This window comes from Dendrobates tinctorius, unplaced genomic scaffold, assembly GCF_039654945.1.
Source record: "Dendrobates tinctorius isolate UK_male_01 unplaced genomic scaffold, ASM3965494v1 ptg000086l, whole genome shotgun sequence".
Lineage (NCBI taxonomy): Eukaryota > Metazoa > Chordata > Amphibia > Anura > Dendrobatidae > Dendrobates > Dendrobates tinctorius.
The window spans coordinates 3,673,354-3,698,048 of NW_027361754.1; the positions used below are offsets into that span (position 1 = coordinate 3,673,354).

General features: G+C 42.8%; 1 protein-coding gene across 31 annotated transcripts in view; it reads left to right on the forward strand.

Annotated features, from left to right (window-relative positions):
- Positions 1-24,695, forward strand: part of PKNOX2 (PBX/knotted 1 homeobox 2) — a 485,162-nt gene that overhangs the window by 148,515 nt on the left and 311,952 nt on the right. The window lies entirely within an intron of this gene.

Below are 24,695 nucleotides of genomic sequence, written 5' to 3' on the forward strand. Positions count from 1 at the left end.
AAGCTAAGTTTTGTTTTTTAGTTGCTTTAACCCTGTGAGGCTGCTTTCACGCTTGCGTTTTTTTGCTGTGCGTTTTTTGCGCACACAAACGCATGAAAAACCGCATCATGCGTTTGTGTGCGTTTTTTGCGGGTTTTGGTGCGTTTTTTTAAAAACGCATGTGTTTTTTTGCGCATACGTGCTCATTACAATGCGCACCTATAGACTTTAATGGGTGTTTTGCTGTAAAAAAAACACATTGCGTGCGCATGCGGTTTTTGGGGCAAGTCGGACGCACAAAAAATGCAACAGGATGCATTTTGTGCGCCCGAGCGCACACTACAAAAAATGCATGCGCATACAAATGCGTACAAACGCATGTGTATGCGCACCCATGTAAAAGATATGGGGAAAAAACGCATGCTTTTTTTGCGCTAAAAAGCAGCGCAAAAAAAAACGCAAGTGTGAAACCAGCCTGAGGTCTGTTTTTATCTTTTTTTTGGATTGCGGTGCAGTTCACTTTATTCCCTGTCTCACCTCCTGGGGAGGGGTTGGGGGTTTAGCTCAGGGCTATACAGGAGATAGGGATAGGTTGGGGACTTGGGCTTCACTACCATCAAGTGTCCCCCCAAATTAAGCAAAGTCAGGGCACCTCCTTAGCCTGAGGGGCAGTTCAGGGGCCCAGGTTCCACATCTCCTGCTTTTGTCCTACTGCCCTGTGACACACCATCAGTTTTAGGGTACCGTTACACATAGCGATGCACCAGCGATCCCGACTAGCGATATGACGCAGTCAGGATCGCTGGTGCATCGCTAGGTGGTCGCTAGTGAGCTGCCACACAGGCAGATCTCACCAGCGACATTGCTGGGGACGGGGATCGCTACTTACCTGTCAGACGCGGCGATCCTGCGTCCTCCCGCCCGGCTCCACGCGTCGCTCGTCGTCACAGCAGGAAGCTGACGACGAGAAACAGTCCAGGAGCTTTTCGCGCGATCAGCGATAATCAGCGGGGGTGCCGGTCGGAGGTAAGTATCGCATGCAGCGATATCGCTAGCAATATCGCTGCTACGTCACAAAATCGGTGACTTTACAGCGATATTGCTAGCGATATCGCAGTGTGTAACGGGGGCTTTAAACTTCACATGAGGTGTTTGACCTATAGTCTTGGTGGGCATAGCGACTAAAAGATGTGTGCACAGATAACGTTGCTTTCCCCTGTGACTGGAGATGGTGTAAGTTCAGGCAATATTGCTTTCCTAGAAATAATGTATGCATATATAGTAGAACTTTTCTGTAGGCACAGGTAGTGCTCGCTCCCCATTTCCCCATCAATGACGTTGACACTTCCTCTCTAACTGTAGATGCAAAGGTTCTGATAGTGTTGCCTGTAAAAGACATATGCACAGATAGTACTGCCTTCCCCTCTGACCAGAAATGACATAGATTCAGGTAGTATTGCCTCCCTGTAAAAGAAGCACTGTCTTCCTCTATGACAGGTGATGGCATAGGTACAGATATTACTACTTTCCTACCAACAATGTATGCATATACTGTAGCACCTTCTGATGTCACAGGTAGTGCTCTCTCTCTCCATTGATGATGCAGGCACAGATAGTACTGCCATCCTGTTGAGTATATAAGCACAGACGAAGCTTTGCACTGGCAGTTTCTGATTCATACACAGTACTAAATCATACAATGAAGAACTTGCTAATTGAAAACCCAATAAGAACATCATTACTCCAGCGTTGTTGCAATATATTGTATCAGGGGGATTAAATTTGTCACTGTCACCTGTTAGAATTGTGGTGAGAAATAGGTTTTTCTTTGTCCGCAGCTCTTGCAATTAAAAAAAAAAAAAAAAAGTAGTGTAAATGGTAGACCACTGCTCCAAGTGATTCTTGTACTAAAGCCTCATCTTGTTGCCCCCTTCTTCAATAACATCCCTTACATCTGAGCCAGGCCGCAGATTCCATCCAAACCTGTTTATGCAATCTAAATTGCTTCTGACCCCAGAACATTTAATGCGCTCCGGTGTTTACACAGCTGCAGATAAGCCCAACACCAATAATTAAATATCGATATGTGCGCAGAGGCGAGTACCCCAGGGGATCCCTTTATTAGGGCTATATAAGGCTCACACATTATTTTAAGGTGGGATCTATAGCACTTTAAGAGAAAATCAAATAACACAAGTAGCCAGAATTGTCTGACCCTTTAAATAACTAAATATTTGTATAATTTCTTAGGTTGTTTATTTTTTAAAGGGCGTCTGTCACCTTAAATTTACACTACAAATGGACCACATAGACTTGTAGGAGATAGACCAACAATAAAAAAATTCTTTTTTTTTTATTTTTCATCTTTATCTGTTGCTCCCCGCAATCTGTTTTAATATAATATTCAAATGAAGGTGCTCCATGCATCCTGAATGTGACTAAATGCATCTGTGCAACGCTCCACCCACTTATTTAGATCACTGCCCCTCCTTTTGTGATTGACACTGGTGCTTGCCCAGAACCAGCTCTGCCTGAAGATAAACCTCTATTATGTGATCACTGTCCCTGTACAGGAGCTTTTCTCATTTCTCACTTCCGTGCAGGAGAGTGCACATATCATTTGTCTCATCTATCATTTCAGTGAAGGAGAGTGCACACAAATCACTCTTTCTTTGCAGTTAAAATCTCTGCAAGACTGCACCTTAACCGATCCTGAGCACGGTGTTCTGAGCTACTCCATAAGTGGCCACACACGTGCCACTGCTCCTGTCATTCTCTATATAGGGATAAAAATCAGGAGGACCTCTCTGTCTGACACACTGTGCAACAGGTGAGGGTGAGTCAAAGGGTCGGTTGCTCACCTCATCAGGGTCTGCACTGCACAACTACAGGTGCTTCTCACAAAGTTAGAATATCATCAAAAAGTTAATTTATTTCTGTTCTTCAATACAAAAAGTGAATCTCATATTATATAGAGTCATTATAAACAGAGTGATCTATTTCCAGTGTTTACTTATGCTAATGTTGATGATTATGGTTTACAGCCAATGAAAACCCAAAAGTCATTATCATTACCCGACAACAATAGGAAATTTTTCCTATTGGCTCAATTTGATCACTGTGATAGACCATATCACGGTGATCAAAATAAAAAGATAGTAAATCAAACCTCCTTTATCACCTCCTTAGGCTAGTTTCACACTAGCGTTTTTGAGCGCAGCGACGGCCTGCGCACGGCCGCCGCTAAGCCCCGCCCCCTGCCGCGCCTCCGCCGGTAGCTCTGCCTACCGACGCATGACGCTGCATGCGCCTTGCGTCCCCTATCTTTATCACTGGGGGAGCAGGCCGTGCGCAGTATGCGTTTGGCGGCGCATGCGCCTTTTTGACGGTGCGCCGGCGCAACCAAACTGCAGCAGGTTGCGTTTGGAGCAGGTCGGCGCACCGTCAAAAGGACGCATTCACCGCCAAAAGCATACTGCGCACGGCCTGCGCCCCCAGTGATAAAGATAGGGGGCGCATGCAGGGGCGGGGCTTAGCGGTGGCCGTGCGCAGGCCGTCGCTGCGCTCAAAAACGCTAGTGTGAAACTAGCCTTAGTTAGGGAAAAATAATAAAATAAAAAAATGTATTTCCATTTTTCCATTAGGGTTGGGCTGGGGTTAGGGTTGTGGTTATGCTTGGGATTAGGGTTAGGGGTGTGTTGGGGTTAGGATTGGAGTTAGAATTGGGGGGGGTTCCACTGTTTAGTTACATCAGAGTGTCTCCAAATGTGACATGGCGTCACCATTGATTCCAGCCAATTTTGTGTTTATAAAGTCAAACTGTGCTCCCTCCCTTCTGGGCACTGCCATGCGCCCAAATAGTGGCTTTCCCCCACATACGTGATATTGGCGTAATCAGTAGAAATTGCACAGCAAATTTTGCGGTCCATTTTTTCCTGATACCCTTGTGAAAATAAGAAAAATTGGTTCCAAAGTAAAAAATTTTGTGAAGGAAAAGTAAAATGTCACTATTTTCCTTCCATATTGCTTTAGTTCTTGTGAACCACCTGAAGGGTTAATAAACTTCTTGAATGTGGCTTTGAACGCCTTGAGAGGTGCAGTTTTTAGAATGGTGTCACTTTTGGGTATTTTCTGTTATATTGACCCCCCAAACTCACTTCAAATGTGAAGTGATCCCTAAAAAAAGATGATTTTGTAAATTTTCTTGGAAAAATGAGAAATTGCTGGCCAACTTTTAACCCTTATAACGTCCTAACAAAAAAAAATGTTTCCAAAATTGTGCTGATGTAAAGTTGACATGTGGGAAATGTTATTTATTAACTATTTTGTGTGACACTACTCCCTGATTTAAGGGTACAAAAATTAAAAGTTTGAAAATTGCAAAATTTTGAAAATTTTTGCCAAATTTCCATTTTTTTCCCCATAAATAAACACAAGTTATAGCAAAGAAATTTTACCACTAACATGAAGTACAATATGTCACGAACAGACATTCTCAGAATCAGTTGAATACGTTGAAGTGTTCTAGAGCTATAACCTCATAAAGTGACAGTGATCAGAATTTTAAAAATTGGCTTAGTCATTAAGTGCCACATTGGCTCTGTCACTAAGGGGCTAAAGGGAACCTGTCACTTTCTGATATGTCTGACTAATTTTTAACATCACGAAACAATCACTGACTTCAGAGAGACCAGTCAAAGAAAACACTGTGGCAGCCGGCAAAGGCGCTCAGTCACGGTGAAATCCTAGGTGCATTGCTCCCTGGGAAAAACGAATATGCAAATAAAGTTCGTGGAGCCTCATGTAAGAGTCTCAACCCCGGGACTAGCTAGATCTTCCTCCAGGGAACTGGTCTCCCTGAGGTCAGTGATTGTTTCGTGATGTTGGTCTACTAGGCATTGCTCCCACCTAGCCAGAATCCTACTCCACACAGATGAGGGGCAACACCCCGAAACAGCTGTATGTGGATGGATACCTGGCCTTGGTATTTCCCTTGTCATATCTGTAAACTCGTAAAGAGCTGGATGTTGACTTAAAGGGCCACTTAATATGGTGGTAATGGTGGTTTCCGAAAGGAGCCACCCCTTGGCTGGGTCCTTCCCTGGAGGAAGATCTGGCTAGTCCCGTGTTTGAGACTCTTAAATGAGGCTCCACGGACTTTATTTGACTAATTTTAAAAATGCTTATTTCGGCGGTGGAAGGGACACTAAATAAAAGAGTCACCTTGACAGAATGTAGCATTAGTGCTGCACAAGGTGGCTCTTTTACTTAAAAACGCCTGGGGGGGGTGACAGGTTCCCTTTAAACCAGGTATTGGTACTTTTGTCAGTGTGGACAGGTGCCAAGACCTGCTAGAGAATTCAATTTCCATCTCCAAAAAGCTTGTCGGCAGAAGGAAGCATGAAGTGCTCTAAAATTTCCTGGTAGAAGGCTGCCCTGACTTTGGTCTTGATAAAACACAGTGGACCTATACCAGCAGATTACATGGCTCCCCAAACCATCACCGATTGTGGAAACTTCACACTAGACCTCAAGCAGCTTGGCTTGTGGCCTCTCCACTCTTCCTCCAGACACTGAGACCTTGATTTCCAAATGAAAAGCAAAATATGCTTTCCTCTGGAAACACCTGGGACCACTGAGCAATAGTCCAGTTCTTTTTCTCCTTAGCCCAGGTAAAACGCTTTGGGCGTTGTCTATTGGTCATAAGTGGCTTGAAACAAGGAATGCGACACTTGTAGCCCATGTCCTGGATACATCTGTGTGGTGGCTTTTGAAGCAATGACTCCAGCAGCTGTCCACTCCTTGTGAATCTCCCCCAAATTTTTGAATGGCCTTTTCTTAACAATCCTTTCAAGGCTGCGGTTATCCCGATTGCTTGTGCACCTTTTTCTACCACAATTTATCCTTCCACTCAACTTTCCATTAATATGATTGGATACAGCACTCTGTGAACAGCCAGCTTCTTTAGCAAAGACCTTTTGTGGCTTACCCTCCTTGTGGAGTGTGTCAATGACTGCCTTCAGGACATCTGTCAAGTCAACAGTCTTCCCCATGATTGTTGAGCCTACTGAAACAGACTAAGGGAAATTTTTAAACGCTTTTGTTAATTTATTCTAATTTACAGAGATAATGACTTTTGGGTGTTCATTTGCTGTAAGCCATAATCATCAACATTAACAGACATAAACACCGGAAATAGATCACTGTTTGTAATGTCTTTATATAATATACAGTATGAGATTCACTTTTTGTATTGAAGAACTGAAATTAACATTTTGATGATATTCTAATTTTGTGACAAGCACCTGTATGTGAAGAGCGATTATAATCAAATCAAGGCTGCTGCTTCGGGCACTGCACCAAATTGAGAGCGGAGTGCAGTGGATCCCGGGTACAGCAGCTATTAAAGGATAATCCAGGAGGTAAGTATAAAAACGCTTCCAATTTATTGCAATTTGTTTTGGAGTAGAACCTACTCCTTTCTCGGATGCCTGCGGAAAGAGTTGGTTCTACTCTGAACCGTGTTGCAATATTTTGGATGTTATTTCTACTTTCCTCCAGGATTATACTTTGTCGGCTGCAGCGCCCCAGATCTACTGCACTCCTCTCTCCTTTACTTTTTATTCTCTATGGGCCTGCTGGAGATAGAGTACAGCTTGATTTCTGTTCTGTCGGTGTTTGCTTTTCTAGCTGGACATGAGCATAAAATGTAATTAAATAAAAAATGTGGATCTATATATCTCTATCTCTCAATTGTACTGATTTTTTTTTTTTTAATTCCTCCAAGCTCCACTGGTCCCCAAAATCACAAGCATTGTTCATGTAATGATTGCAGCCAAACTCCATCCTCAGTAGCCACATTCTTCATGTAATGTGTTGCATGTGACTATTTTGTTGCAAGGCTGGCTTAAAGCCCTGTTGGCACTGGAGCCATATGATATTTTTCTTATTTTAATTTATCTTGCCCTTAGGCCACTTACTTAATATTCAAGGCAACACTCCCTTTAGAGGTGTCATGAAGCATTCCTGTGACCCCTTTTGATTAAATGGCCTGTCACACTAAGCGATATCGCTAGCAATATCGCTATAACGTCACTGGTTTTTGTGACGTTATAGCGATATTGCTAGCGATATCGCTATGTCTGATATTTACCTCCGACCCGCTCCCCCGCTGGTTATCGCTGATCGCGCGAGAACGTCCTGGACCGTTTCTCGTTGTCAGCTTCCTGCTGTGGAGACGAGCGACGCGTGGACGCAGGCGGGAGGACGTCAGGATGGCCTCGTCTGACAGGTAAGTAACGACCCCTGACCGCTGCGATTTCGCTGGTGAGATCTGCCTGTGTGGCAGCTCACTAGCGACCACTTAGCGATGCACCAGCGATCCTGACCGCGTCATATCGCTGGTCGGGATCGCTGGTGCATCGCTAAATGTAACGGTACCCTAATACCCGGACGCTCTCTTTTACACACGGCTCACTCTCTTGAGGCATCAGCACAACCTGCTACCTCCTGGTAATAGGGCAGCTAAGATCTGTATGGTCTGATCCCAACCATATCCACTCCTCTGCTGGGCTATGCCATTGAAACCTATCGAGGATTTTGTGCAAAAAGACACTAAGAATACGGGCGACGTTGGTGGACAAGATGAAGAAAACTTGCTTTTGGATAAGATTCTAGTTTTCGCAACAGTAAGCGATAAAAGTGGAACCACTGATTCCAGTGAAGTAGAGCGTCAATTTCCTAAATGAGCAGCTTTGTTTAATCATACCCCCTGTCCAGATGAGTATTGTCTTCTGAATCATTTTGTTTGCCTAACGAGATTTCACTAATTAAATCTCCTTTTGGATGGTGTGACTCTTGCCGCAGGGGAAGAGTGGGTTTTCTGAGCCCCGTGAGCTTACATTTCTACTCCACTTCAAGATGGCAAAACATGGCTTTTTTTGTGTTTTGTAGCACAGGCTTTAAAATTAATTAGTTTTCTTTTCTTTTTTGTTGCAGTCAAAAGGTACCTTGTTTTCTAAAACCACTTTTAATAACCTCTCTTGTTTTACAAGCCACTTTAATTCCAGACTGCCTACTACTCCAATCCCTGCTGTGGCTTGTCCACCCCACTGTTCCCCTGTAGACTCGTTGTGCCGAATTACAGATGTAATGGACAGTTATGGCCGCACTACTTGCATTTTTTTTTTTACTTTAATGCCTTAATTGGCATTTACAAAAAGCCATTAATCAAATGAGGTTTGATTTTGTTTGCTCAAATAGAATATAAAGCGACTCTTAGTCCTTACATAGTGAAAACACAAATAATCAAGGCCTGCAAGACGTGAAGGGGAGCTTCAACTTAGGAAACATTTTGTGGATCATTGTAGAATATATGCAAGTCTGTGTAACACCTTAGCTAAAATTATTATAGGATTATATATAGCAGCTGCACCTGTGATAGATTAAGACAAGCAAAAACAGTCCAAAAACATTTATGAAATGACGTTTATAAATGCAGGATTTACAGTAAGCAGGGGTTTACAACATTGTGGTTCACCAAATTCGATGAAGCTAAAACTCCCAGCACATTCTGACCTTTTACATAAGCTCAAGAAGAGCTAAAGTTTTTTTAAACCGAATAATTGGAAGATACAAAAGCCATGTATATCAACACATCAACACAGTAATAGGAATTGGAAGAAAACAAATTAGAAAGTTATAAAGTTAATTAAAGAACAAATTTACATTTATCGTGTGCACTTGTTAAGGTTTTAGATTAGTATGTTACTTTGCATGGCTTATAAGACCTCTTTCACACTTCAGTCTTTTGACATCAGTCGAAATCCCCTCTCTCCTTCTCCTTCTGCTTTTCCAGAGTTCTGTTCCTTTAAATTTCATACACTGGCGGCTGTGGCAGAACCGAATCCGTTTTTTCACACTTTGACGGTTTAGAACTGGCGTCAAAAGACTGAAGTGTGAAAGAGGCCTTAGTCTCCCTACACCAGCTTGGCAGTCTCTTTAGCCAGCATACCGGTCTCCTACTATGCACTGATGAGAGGCAAAGCTCGCAAAACAGCTGTCTGCAGATAGTGGGCTGTTTTCCGGTTTGGCTTTTCGGCCTAAATCCTGTAGCAAGGTTCTTTTAAAGGGTCACTATTGACATATTGGATTGTTACCTCCATTAGGTGGCACTAGGGACCCTGCTCTCTTCCTCTATGAAGAGGCTATTTTCATATTTCTCAGGAAGCATTGCGTGGCCTACAAACCTCCCTAATTGAATTTGGTGGTCTCTTAAGGAGAGAATTTTATCCTTAACCCCTTCTTAACGAATACAGTGCTGTGCAAATTAATTGGGACAAAGCATTTTTTTAAGTAAAATCGTAAGTTGGTTACCAGTCAGTGATTCAAACCAGTTTTAACTGCTTTGAACAGGTGTGAGTGCCTGTTGAAAGCAGTTAAAACTGGTTTGAATCACTGACTGGTAACCAACGTACGATTTTACTTAAAAAAAAATGCTTTGTCCCAATTAATTTGCACAGCACTGTAAGTGCACCATAGGTCATGTCCCGGCATTTGCTTCAGGCTCTGGTGCTGAGCCTGCATTATTTCAGGCACATGACAGCTGATTTGATAAAAAAAAAATCCTTGCCTTGTTCAGAAACACCTGATCTATCAAAACATAAACTGAATTAATCTGATCAATAATTGGCGTAATGAAAAAAAATCTAAATGCCAGAATTACATTTTTTTTGGTCGCCACAACATTGCAATAACATGCGATGAAAACATCGTATGTACCCAAAAATGGTATAAATAAGTGTCAGCCCGGTGTGCAACAAAAAATGGATATGCTACGAGTCATGCAAAATGGCGCCTTTTTTTGGCCACTTTAATTAAAAAGAACCTTTTTTAAATGTTTTGATTTCTGCAAACTCTTAGTGACATGGAGAATAATAGTAGGTCAGTTTTAGTATTTGGTGAACATGGTCAAAGAAAAACAAGCAATTGTAGAATTGTGCCTTTTTTTTTTTTTTTTTATGCAATTTCACCACTCTTGTAAGTTTTTTCCTGTTTTACAGTACACTATATTTTAAAATAAATGGTGTCGTTTACTTTTGTGTTAATTTTACTTTTTTTTTTTTTTTTGTGGAAACCGTTTTAGGAAAAAGCCCTTTTGGGGATTTTTTCGAGGATTTTATTTTTTAATGAACCATTGTAGATTATGTTTAATAGTTTTTTTCAGCCTTTTGATTGAAGAGCGTCTACTTTGGAGCATTTTCCATCAGGAGCTGCTTCAGAGAAGTACCATGCATTATCATTTCTACCATCGGGCATTTATCAAAACTTGAAGCGGGGAAAGAAAACGCTTAAAAGACGGAACATGTGAACAGCAAGGTGGTTTTATAATAGAAGAGCTTAAGAGGAGCAAGCATTTTTTATGCAATTTTTTTTTAAGCACAAACATTCCAAAAAAGCTCTGTGTGCACATACCCTTGGGCTCCTTTGTGCTTCCATGGTAGAATCATCCTGTCTGTCAATGGCGATGGTTAACATCCTACAGTGCCACAACGCCATAAAATAATTGAGAAATTCTGTTTTTATGATTGGTCAGAGCACTCGGCATATAGGAAGTCATGGCCGATCTTTATCCTGTGTAAGCGAGCGGCACCAGACAGATACTACCCCTGAGGGCAACACACCAGGTACATGGGGCCACTCTCCACTGATCACGGAACTGTATGATAATACATATTTATGTAACTTCCTTCTTCCATTGTTTTTAACAGTTATTATTATTATTTATTGTTATAGCGCCATTTATTCCATGGCGCTTTACATGTGAGGGGGGTATACATAAAAACAAGTACAATAATCTTAAACAATACAAGTCATAACTGGTACAGGAGGAGAGAGGACCCTGCCCGCGAGGGCTCACAATCTTCAAGGGATGGGTGATAATACAGTAGGCGAGGGTAGAGCTGGTCGTGCAGCGGTTTGGTCGATCGGTGGTTACTGCAGGTTATAGGCTTGTCGGAAGAGGTGGGTCTTCAGGCTCTTTTTGAAGGTTTCGATGGTAGGTGAGAGTCTGATATGTTGTGGTAGAGAGTTCCAGAGTAGGGGTGATGCGCGAGAGAAATCTTGTATGCGATTGTGGGAAGAGGAGATAAGAGGGGAGTAGAGAAGGAGATCTTGAGAGGATCGGAGGTTGCGTGCAGGAAAGTACCGGGAGACGAGGTCACAGATGTATGGAGGAGACAAGTTGTGGATGGCTTTGTATGTCATGGTTAGGGTTTTGTAATGGAGTCTCTGGGCAATTGGGAGCCAGTGAAGGGATTGACAGAGGGGAGAAGCTGGGGAATAGCGGGGGGACAGGTGGATTAGTCGGGCAGCAGAGTTTAGAATAGATTGGAGGGGTGCGAGAGTGTTTGAGGGGAGGCCGCAGAGCATGAGGTTGCAGTAGTCAAGGCGAGAGATGATGAGGGCATGGACTAGGGTTTTTGCAGATTCTTGGGTGAGGAATGAACGGATGCGTGAAATATTTTTGAGTTGAAGTCGGCAGGAAGTGGAAAGGGTTTGGATATGTGGTTTGAAGGAGAGATCAGCATCAAGGATTACTCCGAGGCAGCGAGCTTGTGGGACTGGGGAGAGTGGGCAGTCATTTACTGTAATTGATAGGTTCGTAGGGGGGGTCACGTGAGATGGGGGAAAGATGATGAATTCTGTTTTGTCCATGTTGAGTTTCAGATATCTAGTGGAGAAGAAGGATGAAATAGTGGACAGACATTGAGGGATTCTGGTTAGTAGGGAGGTGATATCTGGTCCAGAGATGTAGATCTGTGTGTCATCAGCATAAAGATGATACTGAAAGCCATGAGATTCTATGAGCTGTCCCAGGCCAAAGGTGTAAATAGAGAACAGCAGGGGCCCTAGGACTGAACCTTGTGGGACTCCGACAGATAGGGGGCGAGGTGAGGAGGTGGTGTGTGAGTGGGAGACGCTGAATGTCCGGTCTGTTAGGTATGATGAGATCCAGGAGAGGGCCAAGTCTGTGATGCCGAGGGATGAGAGGGTCTGTAATAATAGGGAATGGTCCACTGTGTCAAAGGCAGCCGACAGGTCCAGGAGGAGGAGGACAGAGTAGTGTCGCTTGCTCTTGGCAGTTAAGAGGTCATTGGTGACCTTAGTAAGGGCAGTTTCAGTGGAGTGGTGTGACCGGAAGCCAGATTGTAAGCGGTCGAAGAGGGAGCAAGAAGAGAGATGGGAGGACAGTTCAAGGTAGACGTGTTGTTCCAGTAGCTTGGAGGCGTATGGGAGAAGTGATATAGGGCGATAGCTAGATACAGAGGATGGGTCAAGAGAGGGCTTTTTGAGGATAGGTGTGATGGAGGCATGTTTAAAGCTTGAGGGGAAAACACCAGTTGTTAGTGATAGGTTGAAGAGATGGGTTAGGGTTGGGATGAAGACTGTGGTGAGGTTTGGGATGAAGTGGGATGGGATCGGGTCGAGTGCACAGGTGGTGAGATGTGATCTTGAGAGTAGAGTGGAGAGTCGATCTTCTGTAATGGTGGAGAAGTTGGTTTTGAAGGTGGAGGGCTGGGAAGTCGGGAGGAAGGGCTCTGGGGGTTGTTGACCAAAACTGTCCCTGATGTTATCAATTTTCTGCTTGAAAAATGAGGCAAAGTCTTCAGCTGAGATGAGTGGGGAGGGAGGAGGTGCTGGGGGGCGGAGGAGAGAATTGAAGGTGTTGAATAACTGTTTAGGGTTGTGAGACAGGGAGGATATGAGAGATGAGAAGTAGGTTTGTTTAGCTGTGGCGAGTGTGGTCTTGAAAGTAGTGAGGGACTGTTTGAATGCGATGAAATGCTCGTTGGAGTGGGATCTTTTCCATCTGCGCTCAGCAGCCCTGGAAGCTCGCCTCAGCTCTTTGGTCAGGCTGGTGTGCCAGGGCTGTCTGTTGATTTTGCGAGTTTTGGTATGTGTAAGTGGGGCAGCGGATTCCAAAGCTACAGCTATTGTGGTGTTATATAGAGCGGCAGCGTCATCCGCATTGTGTAAGGAACTTATATCTGTAAGAGGGAGGAGGGATTCGGAGAATGAGTGTAGGTCAAGGTGTTTAAGATTCCTGCGAGGGTGTGAAAGTTTGTGGGGTGGGGATTGTAGACATGGAGTGAAGAGGGAAGAGAATGTGAGCAGGTTGTGGTCAGAGAGAGGAAGAGGTGAGTTAGAGAGGTTAGATAGGGAGCAGAGGCGGGTGAAGATGAGGTCCAGTGTGTGGCCATCTTTGTGGGTGGCTGTAGAAGACCATTGAGTGAGGCCGAAGGAGGAAGTGAGAGATAGAAGTTTAGTGGCAGCTGAGAGGGAAGTGTCAATGGGGATGTTGAAGTCGCCCATGATGATAGTAGGGATGTCCGCGGAAAGGAAATGAAGTAACCAGGTGGTGAAGTGGTCAAAGAAGGTGGTGGCTGGCCCTGGGGGGCGGTAGATGACAGCCAGTTGGAGGTTGGAGGGGGAGTAGATGCGCACAGAGTGCACCTCAAAGGAAGGGAGGGTAACAGAGGGTGGCAGTGGGATTGGGGTGAAGGAGCAGGTATCTGACAGGAGAAAACCAACTCCTCCACCATGTTTGCTGCTGGGGCGGGGGGTGTGAGAAAGGTGGAAGCCGCCATACGAAAGTGCAGCAGGAGAGGCTGTGTCAGAAGGGGTGAGCCAGGTTTCGGTGATGGCGAGGAAGGAGAGTTTGGTAGTAACAAAAAGATCATGGATGTAGGAAAGCTTGTTGCAGACAGAGCGAGCGTTCCACAGAGCTCCTGTTAGTGGGACTGGGGAAGCGGGGGCTGGGTGAATGGGTATAAGGTTGGAGAGGTTACGGAAGGTTGTGATAGAGCGTGGATGGGAGGTAGAAATGACTGTGGGAATGTGGTGAGGAGGACCAGGATTTGGAGAGATATCACCAGCAGTGAGAAGGAGCAGAGAAAGTGTTAGCAGGTGGGAGCAGGAGAGGGCATGAGGGGGCTGTCTGTGTTTGGAGACAGAGGATTGTATGTTAAGGAACAGTTTTGAGGCGGAGGTGAGGTGGATGGGGAGGATTGAAGAAGAGATGAGCAGTTCCTTACTAGGAGTAGGGATTAGGGGAATTAGCAGAAAGTGAAGGATTATTGGGGTGAAAGTGAAAACAAACAGAAACATTGTTTACAGTGACTGTGTCCAGTTACCTTCAGTTCCCTTCTGGTTCCATTCTGGTTTTAATTCTTAAATTAATCTTCACACTTCTAGCACACACTTATAGCAATCACAATGCAGACTGAAGTCTATGCAGACTTGTACTCTGCAATATATGTACAACTAAGTGCAGTCAGGTGTGAAGCAGAGAGGAGTGGTCTCTGCTCATCTTGGCCAGACAATTAAGAGTGGACCAGATGTATATGATCGAGCCAGAGTAAACAAGGTCATAAATAACACTGGGGTAAGCTGGGGTTAGCTGAAAGGCATACCATGTGAATGCTAGGTGCAGAGGCAAGTCTATGTGCAAAGCTGGGTGACGCACTGTGTGTCCTTCATAGACAGACAGCAGGAGAGCAGGAGAGCTGGGTGGATGGACATACCATGTGAATGCTAGGTGCAGAGGCAAGTCTATGTGCAAAGCTGGGTGACGCACTGTGTGTCCTTCATAGACAGACAGCAGGAGAGCAGGAGAGCTGGGTGGATGGACATACCATGTGAATGCTAGGTGCAGAGGCAAGTCTATGTGCAAAGCTGGGTGACGCACTGTGTGTCCTTCATAGACAGACAGCAGGAGAGCAGGAGAGCTGGGTGGATGGACATACCTAGTTACATAGTTACCTACATACATAGTTAATATATTAATGTGTACAGGATTTCTAGCTTTCAAGAAGTGTGAAAGATAGCAGGGTGCAGACATCATCCAACTCGGCTGATGCAAGTTCAGTGAAGTCTTCAGTTTACTGCTTTGAGAGTGGAATAATTTGCCCCAAATAATTTCTTTTTGATACTGCTGGTTATCATACAAAAATATTTCTCGTTTTTTCTTTTGATTTTCAGACCTTTGACTTCATGTCCTATATCCTATTTCTTAGCCCACCTTTTGAGCCCCCCAAACCTTGTTCTATAGAAAGAACAGGATTCTGGGCAGGCAGCCAGGCGTTTTAATCAGTCGTACTTGCTCAAAGTGTAGGATTTCAGGCCACCTGTTGAGATGGTTTCAGCCTTGATTTTTTTTTTTCAGATGCATCTCATAGAGATGGTACACTGTTCTGCTTCCCAAAGTGTTTTCTGTTAAAAATAAATGTCGTTTTGAAAGTGTTTTTTTTTTTTTTTTTCTTAATGAAGATAACTTAACGTTCCTACGGGTGACCTTTTTTCTGTGGCGGAGCATCTAAAATGTTAAGACATGCTGCCATAGTTGCATATCATTGCCTTGGAGCCTGAGCGCCATTAGTTACTGTAATTACTTGAATACGTTGACCTAAGTGTCCAGTCATGTGATCGCTAAGACGTTATGTGATTTTAGCCCAAGAGCTTTACATACACTATCCAGTATCTGACAAAAGTTTGGACTCTCCTTTGTAATTCTTATTGGAATATGCACATTGTAGATTCAGACTGAAGGCAGCAAAACCATGAAGAAAGGACACATACTGAGATGAGGAGTAAAACACATATGAAACAAAAAGGCATTAACCCTTAGATTCCCCACAGTTCTCCCATTTCACTTTGACAACTTTACATCCATCCTCATTCTCTCCGCAGCTTCTTCAGGTCGTCACCTGGAGTCTTTTAATGGTCTTTGTAAAGTTCCCATAGGTGCTGAACACTTGTCAGCTGCTTCTCCTTCACTCTGCAATCAACTCCACCCCAATGGAGATAATTTGGGATGAGTCGGGTGATTGTGGCGGCTGTGTCATCTGACGCAGTCTACATCCCTCCCCTTCTTGGTCACATCGCCCTTATGTACACTAGAGATGTTAGGTCATTGTCCTTTCACAACGCAAATGATGGTCTCACTAAGTGCAAACCAGATGGGATGGTGGTCACTGCAGGATGTTGTGGTGGCCATGCTGGGTAATATGGCATGAATTTGGAATAAAGCAAAAATATCTGCGGTTTAATTCATACTCTGGTGTATTTAACATGTGCTTCTTTGTTTGTTTCTATATGTGTTCCTTCCTTTCTTTGTGGTTTTGCTTTTTTAATATGAATCTACAATGTGCAGATTCCAATAAGAACAAGTAAAACCATTGCTTGAACAAATCTCCAAACTTTCGATCGGTAATGTATGTAGTGATAAATTGTCCCTTGGAATCACAATATTGTGGGCTAGATGATTGGCAAAAAAATTAACTTTTACCCCAACACAAAGTAGATTCCAAACTGCAACCAGCTTTATTTTCTTATACATGACATTACAGCTAGGGTTGAGCGAATATGTTCGGTTTTGGTCACCGAATATGTATTGCCATATTGGTACCTTATTCGTGCTGAATTTGTTTTGATGATTGGTACTAAACATATATGTTAATTTCTACTGCCATTGACTCCAATGACATTCAGCTGTGTTCGGCAAATACTGTAAAACAAATTATTGTTTTTGCTATATTCGCCGCCGATCGTAATTGTAACCGAATATTGAAAGATTTGCTCAACTCTAATTACAACGCAAATTAAACACACTGTCAGTCCATTAGGTAAAAAACTGGAGTCTAAACTGAGAAAGTAAGTTAATGTGTATGCAAAATGTAAGTGCATATTAACACATGACCATTAACCAGAGAAAACAAAAAGCAAAAAACACAAATATCCTGAACTAAAAAGTAAAAAATAAACTGCAAATAATGCATAAAGGTAATAATAAGGGTATTTAGTAAACATAATTTTGATCAAAATAATGTACAAGCCATCCCGCCACGTCACGGCAACCCTTGTGGGACAGTCCCTACTCTACAAGGGTTGCCTTGACGTGGCGGGATGGCTTGTACATTATTTTGATCAAAATTATGTTTACTAAATACCCTTATTATTATTACCTTTATGCATTATTTGCAGTTTATTTTTTACTTTTTAGTTCAGGATATTTGTGTTTTTTGCTTTTTGTTTTCTCCGGTCCATTAGGTAACCTGGACTACTCCTATAGAGGGCACCTATTCCCGTCATGCTAATCATGGCTTCTGGTGTCATCATCGCGCCCTGTCGGTGTGATTAACGTTGTTTTTACTGTGCCCCATCTTAAATTACGAGAATGAGATTGCACGCAGGGACACGTGACTTAGTATGGAGGACCGTGAAAATCACACATGCCGAGGAGTGATTATGGCACCTAAGGCCGAGACTAAGGGAACATAGACACCTCGCCAGACTAGTCCTGGCTAATTATGAGCAGCGATATAAAAGTGATTTTGCTGCTCATATGAGTAGTTTTTTGAAACATCAGATATTTCATTAAAATGCAGGAATTGGGCTATGGCAGATATTTGTGGCAATCGGACAGGTCCATTTAAGATTTGTATCCTATGATTCGAAGAGACCCAAACCGTCAAAAACAGTTCCAACTAATACCTCCAACAGTCTTCACAATCACTTCATCAGTAAGTGTCTTCCAACAATCCTCTCCTACTGAACTGATTCTTCTGAATATTGGTTTAGCGTAGTAGATTAGGCCTTCACCGCGTATTTGGGCCCCTCGTAATGCTGCAGACGTCTGTCTTAGGCCGGGGTCACACTAACCGATGCAAAATACAGTCCGTAGTTTACATGCGTAATATGGATGAATGACCCCTAAATAGTGCTCCGTACGTCATCCGTAAGCAAGGTGTGGTTGCGTATTTTGCACATGTCTGCATCCGTATGTAATCCGTATGGCATCCGTATGCAATCCTTATGACGAGATTTTCTCGCCGCCTTGCAAAATGGACATATAATGGAGCCCTATGACTGGGTTTCTAACGGAAACGAAATAATAGATATAGACACATAGAATGCATATATATATATATATATATATATATATATATATATATATATATATATATATATATATATATATATATATATATATATATATATATATATATATATATATTACACACACAAGTCATTGAGACAAATATATATATATATATATATATATATATATATATATATATTTATATTTCACAGAGTTCTTCATAGCAAAATAGCCGCTAATTAAATTGCCGGCTTCTATCAAATCATTCCCCAACCCGACATGAAATGACACATGGTTTACATTCAGTAAAGCATTTCATTTCATGTTTTTTAATATGTCCCTGACTATTAATTGGATGAGGGTTTGTGTGCAAAATTTGGGAGTTGTAGTTGTTATTTTAAGGGGTTAATTCGTTGTTAAAAAATGTGTGGGCTTCCCATTGCCCTGTAGCGGTGGCGAATGGGTTAATCTAGCAAAGGGTTAATGTCACCTTACAATCGAATGGTGACATTAACCCTATGTTAGATTAACCCACTCGCCACCACTACAGGGCAATGGGAAGCCCACACATTTTTTTAACAACGAATTAACCCCTTAAAATAACAACTACAACTCCCAAATTTTGCACACAAACCCTCATCTAATTATTAGTCAGGGACATATTAAAAAACATGAAATGAAATGCTTTACTGAATGTAAACCATGTGTCATTTCATGTCGGGTTGGGGAATGATTTGATAGAAGCCGGCAATTTAATTAGCGGCTATTCTGCTATGAAGAACTCTGTGAAATATAAATATATATATATGTTTGTCACAATGACATGTATGTATGTATGTATGTGTGTGTGTAAAATATATACAGTTGTGGCCAAAAGTATTGACACCCCTGCAATTCTGTCAGATAATACTCAGTTTCTTCCTGAAAATGATGGCAAACACAAATTCTTTGGTATTATTATCTTCATTTAATTTGTCTTAAATGAAAAAACACAAAAAGAATTGTCCTAAAGCCAAATTGGATATAATTCCACACCAAGCATAAAAAAGAGGGTGGACAAAAGTATTGGCACTGTTCGAAAAATCATGTGATACTTCTCTAATTTGTGTAATTAACAGCACCTGTAACTTACCTGTGGCACCTAACAGGTGTTGGCAATAACTAAATCACACTTGCAGCCAGTTGACATGGATTAAAGTTGACTCAACCTCTGTCCTGTGTCCTTGTGTGTACCACATTGAGCATGGAGAAAAGAAAGAAGACCAAAGAACTGTCTGAGGACTTGAGAAACCAAATTGTGAGGAAGCATGAGCAATCTCAAGGCTACAAGTCCATCTCCAAAGACCTGAATGTTCCTGTGTCTACCGTGCGCAGTGTCATCAAGAAGTTTAAAGCCCATGGCACTGTGGCTAACCTCCCTAGATGTGGATGGAAAAGAAAAATTGACAAGAGATTTCAACGCAAGATTGTGCGGATGTTGGATAAAGAACCTCGACTAACATCCAAACAAGTTCAAGCTGCCCTGCAGTCCGAGGGTACAACAGTGTCAACTCGTACAATCCGTCGGCTTCTGAATGAAAAGGGACTGTATGGTAGGAGACCCAGGAAGACCCCACTTCTTACCCCGAGACATAAAAAAGCCAGGCTGGAGTTTGCCAAAACTTACCTGAAAAAGCCTAAAACGTTTTGGAAGAATGTTCTCTTGGCAGATGAGACAAAAGTAGAGCTTTTTGGGCAAAGGCATCAACATAGAGTTTACAGGAGAAAAAAGAGACATTCAAAGAAAAGAACACGGTCCCTACAGTCAAACATGGCAGAGGTTCCCTGATGTTTTGGGGTTGCTTTGCTGCCTCTGGCACTGTACTGCTTGACCGTGTGCGCATGGCATTATGAAGTCAGAAGACTACCAACAAATTTTGCAGCATAATGTAGGGCCCAGTGTGAGAAAGCTGGGTCTCCCTCAGAGGTCATGGGTCTTCCAGCAGGACAATGACCCAAAATACACTTCAAAAAGCACTAGAAAATGGTTTGAGAAAAAGCACTGGAAACTTCTAAGGTGGCCAGCAATGAGTCCAGACCTGAATCCCATAGAACACCTGTGGAGAGATCTAAAAATGGCAGTTTGGAGAAGGCACCCTTCAAATATCAGGGACCTGCAGCAGTTTGCCAAAGAAGAATGGTCTAAAATTCCAGCAGAGCATTGTAAGAAACTCATTGATGGTTACCGGAAGCGGTTGGTCGCAGTTATTTTGGCTAAAGGTTGTGCAACCAAGTATTAGGCTGAGGGTGCCAATACTTTTGTCTGGCCCATTTTTGGTGTTTTGTGTGAAATGATCAATGTTTTTGCTTTTTGCTTCATTCTCTTTTGTGTTTTTTCATTTAAGACAAATTAAATGAAAATATCAATACCAAAGAATTTGTGTTTGCAATCATTTTCAGGAAGAAACTGAGTATTATCTGACAGAATGGCGGGGGTGTCAATAGTTTTGGCCACAACTGTGTGTGTGTATATGTGTGTATATATATATATATAGAGAGAGATAGATAGATGGATATATAGATAGATATGTATTCTATGTGTCTATATCTATTCTTTCGTTTCTTTATTAAACCTGTCAGTGTGAGTTTACTGTATCGCGCACTGAATTGCCGGCTTTTCTAAAAGACACCTGGTGCGTATTTCTCGCAAGTCACATGTGTGGTCCGTGTGTAATGCGTATTTTTTGCGCACCCATAGACTTGCATTGGCGTATTACGGCCGTAGTACGCTGACAATCGCAGTATGCTGCAATTGGCACGGACCATAGAATACGGACGAGAAATATACGGCTGTTGGGCGCTGCCCCATAGAGAATCATTTGTCCCCGTGTAATGCGTGCTTTTAGCGCCTCTCACTCGTCCGTATTCCTCTCTAGTGTGACCCCGGTCTTAGGGGACAAACTGCCACAGTTTTGTAAGCTAATGGAAGAAATTCTGCTACCAAGATCATTTAATGATTTAACACATGCAGACTTTTATTCCGAATTGGGGAAATGAAAATTCATTGATTTTTAATGGAAAGAGGAAAAAGCTGCAGAAGTAAGAATGTAATTGCAGGTTGCGCTACAGTTATCTAAATTTTTAATAAACATTTCACAATGCCGAACTGCCAAAGTGAGATCATAAAAATTAAAATTTAACAAATTGCAAGATGTTACACTGCGTATGAGACAATGACTTCCAGTCGCCAGGGTCCGCAGTAATGAAGTGTAATTTGCTGTTTCAGAGTTTCGCTCAGTGTGGATGCTAGCCGTATTAAATTATGCTGCGTCTCCTACCACTTCTGCTGCAAGCATGCAAAATCTTGTAGCCGTGTGAAGAAAGAGGAGGGCAGCTATCATATCGCATGCACTTCCTGAAAGAAACAACGCAGGGTTGGATTGATGATTCTTAGAGATCATGATGGATATTTCGATATAGGCAAAGAAATTAACGATTATGATAACTGGTATTGGATAGGAAGAAAGAGTTCATTTTTTATTTAGCTGCTGCCTTTTCAAGCTGCAAGTTACATGTCGTTGTCATGTCCATGTCCTACAGAATTATAGTAATTGGAAGCAAATTAATCTCCACATTTATATCCAAAATTGCTCAGCTCTTATAGGATAGGTCTCATCGCCAGGGATCTCACTGCTGAGAACTTGACCGTTTACATGAAATTGGTCCTGACTCCAGTGAGATGGAGTTTGATTTGACCTGTGGTCACGTGTGTGACTATGGGGTTCACAAAATCTGCCACCCATGGTTCTTAACTGTCTATGCTGACTCTGAAAAGGTGCAAATGCTCCATTTGGACTGCCACCACCTCTTCGCTTCACTTCAATATAGTAACGTGATGAGGAGTAACCAGGCGCTCAGGACCACCATTTTTGATTTTGGAGCCCAGAGAATGGTGAGACCCTCAGCAAACTCACTGTCCATCATTGTTCCAAGAGATTATACTCCACCTATCAGTCATTTAGATTTCATCCTATGCATCCCACTGACCTAGCACAATATCTGGGATTGAGCCAGACCGTTCCACAATATGTAAGGCTGTCTTGGAATTCTATAAATCTGTCCTGATAGACGTGATTGATCATTACTCACTTCTCCAAGTCTGCAGAGATAATAATAATAGTGATGAATGCAATAATATCACTATCTAGGGAGTTGTTGTCACAGCACAAGTCTCTGTATTTCACTGGAGTGCACGTAGTCCTCGCAGTGCTGGTTATTCGTACATGGGGTGGACAAAAGCAAGAAAGACCAAAAACATGAATTGGCGTGCACAATTCAATATTCACACAATAATAATGTAAAATGTATAGCTTTATTAGAACACTAGGACACACAAAACGACAAACACCTAAAACAACTAAAACTTGTATACAACATGGTAGTCAACCAACACCCTTGAATATTAAAAGGCGACAAACCTATCAAATTTCACAACCGTGTGCTGAACCAACAGTAAACAATTGGCAGTCAATAGTGAGCTATGACAAGGTCACAGAATAGTGTGCAAAATAAATTACAAAGATAGACATACCAACTATAATCAAATGTCAAGCATAGCCTATTTGCATAGATTATGTATGTAAATTATGTTTGAGACTGCATGGTATGGCGATCACAAAAAATGCAAAAAATATATACACCAAAAATCTGTTAGGGTACCTGTACACTTAGCGATGCACCAGCGATCCCGACAACGATATGGATCGCTGGTGCATCGCTAAGTGGTCGCTAGTGAGCTGCCACACAGGCAGATCTCACCAGCGACATTGCTGGGGTCGGGGGTCGCTACTTACCTGTCAGACGTGGCGATCCTGACGTCCTCCCGCCCGCGTCCACGCGTTGCTCGTCGGCGCCACAGGAAGCCCAGCAGGAAGCGCCTGACGAGAAATGATCCAGGACCTTCTCGTGCGACCAGCGATAATCAGCGTGGGAGCCGGTCGGAGGTAAGTATCACATGTAGCGATATCACTAGCAATATCGCTGCTACGTCACAAAATCGGTGACTTTACAGCGATATTGCTAGCGATATCGCAGTGTGCAACGGGGGCTTTAAATACTAACAGGAGAGGAGGCCAAAGACCTCGATGGAAATGAGCCAGTAAACTGGAAGGAAATATCCATAGGCATATTTACCTGAGAACACATGGAAGGCACTGATAAGGTGCCATAATGGGCAGTCAATCAAAAAAGACGGGTGGGCGGAAAAGACCATGCATATCGCTGTTTAGAACAGCTTCATCAGGGAAAGTGGGTCCTTGGATCCAAGACATAGCACATATAAATCAAAAATGCAATTAGGCTGGTTTCACATTTGCGTATCTGTGCACAGCATTTGATCCGCTTAGATCCGCATTCGTACATATCTTGAACATGATGTATACAGGAACATGCGTTTGCATGCATTCACTTGCGGATGCGTACGCATGCGTCGTTTCGCGGTGTGTGGCGAACGCAACATGTTGCTTTTTTTTTTTAAGCGTCAAATATGCACAACCATACGCATGCGGATGATTACGGTTGAAGTGCGTCAAAACAACACATTACTGTCTATGGGAACGCATTGGTACACAAGGACATGCGTTATTCAGAATGAGCAGGTCCAAGAAGTGTTAAACTAAACATTCTTTTTATTTTTGTTAATAAAAGTTCATTTTTTTCACAATCCCTGTCTCCCTGTGTTTTCTTTATCTCTTTTTTTAAACATGTGTATTGTTGAGTGAGGTATTAACGGGTGTTACAGTTAAGGTGTTTAGTATTAAAGTTACAGTCAAGGTGTTAGTATTAAAGTCAGCAAACATTGCAGGTACATTTGACCTATTAGCGGCTTAAACCATTTTGTCTTGCCATGCCACACGACCAATATCAGAAACAAAGTAGGCAGCAAATTTATCCCTCATTTGGGCAACTTCCACTGTTGTCCTCAGTGGTTGATCTTGTTAATACTCAAGAAAAAACAAGTGTGTGCAAAAAATGGCCAGGATCACCACGAATAAATTTCAAATATTAGAAACAATACTGTTAGGAGTCGTATTTCTGCGTTTACTCCGCAGGGATCCAGACCCTCACATTCTGCAGTCTCCTGCTGTTTATCTACTGCAGAGGAGATTGCAGAGGAGATTGCCTTGCAGCAAATCTCTCCTGAGGCTAAGTCCTTCTGTCCTCCTACTGAGCATGCTCATGGATCGGGAGTCATGTGCTCAGATTCCGCTCCAGATCTCATTGGTCCATCGCAGAGATCTGGAGGCTTGCGGAAGGTCCCGGCTGCTATAAAAGGCGCGCATGGCTATTTCGCCATGCGCTAGCATAGACTTACTTGCTGTTGTGTGTATGAGGACGGATGTATGATTCTGGTGAATGACTCATTATAAAACCCCTTCCCTCTGATATTACGTATGTGGTTAGGGACTGAGTTAGAATCAGCGCCAGCGCTCCTCTGCTGCAACATCCACAGCTGATAGCGTCCGACATTGCGCTTGCGTCATAGCTTTGTCGTTTAGCGGCAGTGTCCATGCCGCGCTGCAGTAGCAGCTCTCCTTAGCGTCCGCAGCTGCAACGCCGCACACACCGTAGGTCTAGACGGGCATAGTGCCACCGCCTTGGGGTACTCCTGTGACCTGATACAGTGTGTTTATTTATACTGAGTACTGTGACCTCAACAGGCTCAGTCTTTGTGTTTGTGTTTTTTGGCATCTATGTGACTTAAGAGATTGCTCTGCGCACCTGGGTGACATTTAAC